Source organism: Bos indicus x Bos taurus, chromosome X (assembly GCF_003369695.1).
Source record: "Bos indicus x Bos taurus breed Angus x Brahman F1 hybrid chromosome X, Bos_hybrid_MaternalHap_v2.0, whole genome shotgun sequence".
Taxonomy (NCBI): Eukaryota; Metazoa; Chordata; class Mammalia; order Artiodactyla; family Bovidae; genus Bos; species Bos indicus x Bos taurus.
This window is the reverse complement of record NC_040105.1, coordinates 106,248,537-106,253,719: the sequence shown is the minus strand read 5'-3', so window position 1 is coordinate 106,253,719 and position 5,183 is coordinate 106,248,537. Positions and strand designations below refer to the sequence as shown.

At 38.2% G+C, this 5,183-nt stretch overlaps 1 pseudogene across 1 annotated transcript; it reads right to left on the bottom strand.

Annotated features, from left to right (window-relative positions):
• Window positions 1-877: 877 nt before the first annotated feature.
• Window positions 878-3,395, bottom strand: LOC113887416 (annotated as a pseudogene). The gene has a single exon (XR_003509731.1). The product of XR_003509731.1 is annotated as a vacuolar protein sorting-associated protein 35 pseudogene (transcript).
• Window positions 3,396-5,183: the final 1,788 nt, after the last annotated feature.

The window sequence follows — 5,183 nt, the reverse complement described above, 5'->3', positions numbered from 1 at the left end:
TCCATGAACATGGGATTTCTTTCCATTTGTTTTGTACTTTGTCCATTTCTATGACAACTTTTTGAAGTTCTCTGAGTATACATACTACACTTCTTTTGTTCAATTTATTCCTAAATATTTTATCATTATTGATGCTATTATAAACCAAATTTTTGAAATCGAATTTTGAATTTTTGAATCTAATTTTTTTTGTTAATAGCAACTTTATTGTTTCACTGGTGAAAAAAAAAATCATAACTGTATGATGCATTTCCCCCTAAATTTACAACAATGAAGGTTATACATAAATTATATAGATCACAAATTTTCTATTTTATACTATTTAGAACAAAATTATTTTGATAAATATGTCCAGAAGACAACATAAGTTCTTAATGGATGGCTGAGTCCAAATATGCAAAATATAGCTTCTGGTTTAGACCATGGTGCTTTAAAATCCTCAAACATGCATCAATATTCTCTAATTTTAGGGAAAATATTACACATGGCCTGATCTTGCAATTTGGAAGAAGCCCAAGCTGAATTTCACATACAGTATTTCTTTCCTCTAAATTAATTTCAGAACAAAGATACTTACAGGTTAGTACTTCCAAGGAATGAAGGAAATTATACACTCAACAGTGAAACAGAACAGAAAGAACGGAAGGGGCGCTTCATTAGTAACAGAGATAAGTGGGGATTTTTTGGCTTTTTTTTGTTTGTTTGTTTTAAACAGATCACAGGAATTTTAAATAGCAGATCAATCATGCTACTTAGAATGAGCAGACAGACCTGAACACTTATGAAGTGAATAATTTTATTAAGGTCTTGAAGGTGAGTGTCCGGAGGTGCTGGGTAAAACACACCACAGGTAAGAAACGGGAAACTTACCTCAGCATTTCTGAAAGGCACAATCTGTGGAAGGAAAGCCTAGTATAATAAAACCCTTACTGGATGTGCATGGAAAGGAGGATGGGAGCCTGACTCCTTTTTAAAGGATGAGACCCTCATAAATTGGCCCTTCAGATTCTGGTGTTTCCCGCCTTAAGCACAAGTGCTCCATTGTGTTATGAAAATGTTTGTTAATCTGCTCTGTTTCTTCACTGGATTCAAGATTTGGGAGGTCTTCTCGAATCTTTTGGATAAGCTGATTCAAAACCTGAATAGTGACCACATCATTTTCCTTTTCATAAAAATATATACATCTGTTCAGGATTTCTATAAAAAGTTGCACTTTTTATAGAGAGGGGTCCATGCACTGATTTGCTATTTTCAGAGCTTTCTTTAGGCATTCCATTACCCTTTTGCCTCCATGCAGCTCCTCTCCATTTTTGTCTGTGTTTCTGCCAGACCAAAAGAAATGTGCACAGGTGCTCACAGCTCGGCCCTGATCAGGCTTCTTCAGAAGTTTGGATGCAGCAAGAGCACACTGAATCCTCAAGGGTTCATGGTTTTCTTCACTGAAGCACTTCATCCTCTCAAAAGTACCAATGATCAAGGTGATGGCAGCCAGTTGTGCTTTGAAATCACTGATTTCATCTTCATACAGAGAAAATGCCTGGGACATAAATTCATATGCTACTGTTTCATGATTTTCAAAACCAATTTCTCCAGCAGCTAGAGCCCTCTGAAGAAAAAGTCTTAAGGGTAATTCTGCCAGCTCTGCTTTGATCAAAGCACTAATAGTCTGGTGAGTAAATGAAAAAATCTTCTAGCATTTCTTTTCCCATTTGTCATCCACTTTAGAATTCTCTTTGTAGCGAAAAGCCAGCTGGTAAGCTGCAAATACCAAAGGTGGCAGTGTGGAGCAAATCTGTTGATTTCCACCAGCTCCAAAATATTTTCGTGCTGTATTTAAAATCAAGTACTGTTGATCAGGGTCCTCAGACCGTAGAAGATGAATGAATCCGCCCACAAGGCTCTGCTCATCAGCAAAGTCCTCTGGCTCAGGTTCTTCTACAGGTTGATCTGGCTAATCCTCAGTCAGTGTAGATACCAAATTCATTATGGAATCCGCCTGGTCTTGAGAGACAATTTCTGTATTATAATCTAGAACATTACTAAGCACGTAACAACTCATGCTCTTTCTGGACTCATAGTCAAAATACTCAAAGAGTGAGTGGAAATGTTTTAATTTCAAGACTGTTAAAATATTGTTGTAAGTGTCAACAGGAATCTTCAAAAGTCTGGTGAGCTCCTTTGAAACTGCACTACTGGTAGCAATATGTTCAAGGTTGAGCTTATTAAATATCTCCACTGTTGTTTCTAGAACTTTATCAACATAGTCCACATGGTCAGGATAACACTTCATAGTGAGATTAATGAGAGAGACTTGTAAAGATACAACATCCTCCGAAAGCATGTCTTGTCTAGACTGTATTACTGTAGCCACCTGCTGTGAAAATATGTCAAAAAGTTTAATATCTGTTGGGATTCCAGGTCCATCTTCACGGTGAGCAAATAAAGCTAATCTATCAATTAAAGCAATGATTATGTTTTTCATATTTACATTTTGGTGTAACTCAGCACAGGCCCAAAGAAAAGGATTCAAAGTTTGAAGGTGGAATTCATCAGGGAAAACCTGAATAATGCATTCCATGAGATATTCCTGAGCCAAAGCATCTCTGCAATTCACCACTTGCTCCAATATGCTGGTCAAAACAATCTGTTTGTAACGTTCCACATTTAGACCTTCCAACTGACTAAGGCGCACCAAATTTGTTCCCACTAAAATTCTCAGTTCTTGTCTTTCTTGTTCTCTTTTTTCTCTATCTTGGCTATGTCCCTGATGCTGCATTCGAACCCAGAGCTTGTTCATTTCTGCAAAGTTGAGTAGGACAAAATCCATGGAATCACTGATATCACCAGTTGTTTCTTCATCTGTTGGCTCCCCTTCATCAGGTAAGATGTTTCTGGTACACTGAAGTAGATAATTTCGAAGAAATAGACCTCTCAAGGGATGTTGCACACCACGGCACATTTCTACCAAATCTTTCAAAATATCTTTCCTGGACTGAGGAAATGACTTGACGTATACAACTCCAACTGTGATCAACAGATAAAGCCTTGGGATAATGTTTCCGGCATACTGTACAAGTTCATAGAGATCTGCCACTTTTCTTCCTTTAGCAAATTCATCTGTCAGGTAAACTTCCAAGTAGTGCAGTTCATCAGAAATAGCCATATAAAGTTCATAGTAGCTTTTTGGTGATAACATGGAAGTCCACAGTTCACCAAGCATATTAGAAGCATGTTTCAGAGCATCCATAAGCTTGTTTTTGTCCAGGCATCTCTTCATCTGGAATGACTGGACCTTCACAGCCTGTATGGCTTAATCAAAGAGTTTTTCCTGCTCATCCTGCGGTGACTGCTGTGTTGTAGGCATGGCGACTCCCCTAAGCCTGCAGCGAGAAGCACCCACCTGAATCTAATTTTTGAATAAATTAATTTTGGAAATTTTCATCAGTTGGATATATAAATACAATTGATTTTACATACCCAGCTTGTGTTCTGAATTTTGCTGAATTTATTTCTTCAATTTTTTTCATAGATTCATAGCTGTTGTTCAGTTGCTCAGTTTTGTCAAATTATTTGTGATCATATGGACTGCAGCACACCAGGCTTCCCTATCTTTGACCATCTTCTGGACATTGCTCAAACTCGTGTCCATTGAGTCAGTGATGTCTTGCAACCATCTAGTCTGTTTCCCCCTTCTCCTCGTGCATTCAATACTTTCCAGCATCAGGGTCTTTTCCAGTGAGTCGGCTCTTCACATGAGGTGACCAAAGTATTGGAGCTTCAGCTTCAGCATCAGCCATTCCAATGAATATTCAGGGTTGATTTCTTTTAGAACTGACTGGTTTGATCTCCTTTCTGCCCAAGGGACTCTCAAGTGTGTTCTCCAATACCACAGTTCAAAAAGATCAATTATTTGGTGTTCAGCTTTCTTTATGGTCCAACTCTCACATCCGTACATGACTACTGGAAAAACCATAGCTTTGACTAGATGGACCTTTGTCAGCAAAGTAATGTCTTTGCTTTTTAATATGCTGTCTAGGTTTGTCATAGCTTTTCTCCAAAAAAGCAAGCATCTCTTAATTCCATGGCTCCAGTCACCATCTGCAGTGATTTTGGAGCCCAAGAAAGTTAAGTTTGTCACTGTTTCCATTGTTTCCCTATCTATTTACCATGAAGTGATGGGACCGGATGCCATGATCTTCATTTTTTTTTAATATAAATTTATTTATTTTAATTGGAGGTTAATTACTTTACAATATTGTACTGGTTTTGCCATACATTAACATGAATCCACCACAGGTATACACGTGTCCCCCATCCTGAACCCCCATCCCTCCTCCCTCCCCGTACCATCCCTCTGGGTCATCTAAGTGCACCAGCCCCAAGCATCCAGTATCATGCATCGAGCTTGAACTGGCGATTCATTTCATATATGATATTATACATGTTTCAATGTCATTCTCCCAAATAATCCTACCCTCTCCCTCTCCCACAGAGTCCAAAAGACTGTTCTATACATCTGTGTCTCTTTTGCTGTCTCGCATACAGGGTTATCATTACCATCTTTCTAAATTCCATACATATGCATTAGTATACTGTATTGGTTTTTTGAATGTTGAGTTTTAAGCCAGCTTTTTCATTCTGCTCTTTTACGTTCATCGAAAGGCCTTTTAGTTCCTCTTCACTTTCTTCTATAAGAATGGTGTCATTTGAGCATTTGAGGTTATTGATATTTCTCCTGGTAATCTTGATTCCAGCTTGTGCTTCATCCAGATCGGCACTATTCATGATGTACTCTGCATATAAGTTAAATAAGCAAGGTGACAATATACAGCCTTGACATACTCCTTTCCCAATTTGAAACCAGCCCATTGTTCCGTATCTTGTTCTAACTGTTGCTTCTTAACATGCCTACAGGTTTCTCAGGAAACAGGTAAGGTGGTCTGGTATTCCCATCTCTTTCAGAATTTTCCACAGTTTGTTGTGATCCACACAGTCAAATGCTTTATGATAGTAAATGAAAGAGCTGATTTTCCATTAATTGTCCTGCTTTGTCTACAATCCAATGGATATTAGCAATTTGATCTCTGGTTTCTCTGTCTTTTCTAAATCCAGCTTGTACATCTGGAAGTTCTCAGTTCACATACAGTTGAAGCCTATCTTGGAGGATTTTGAGCATGACCTTG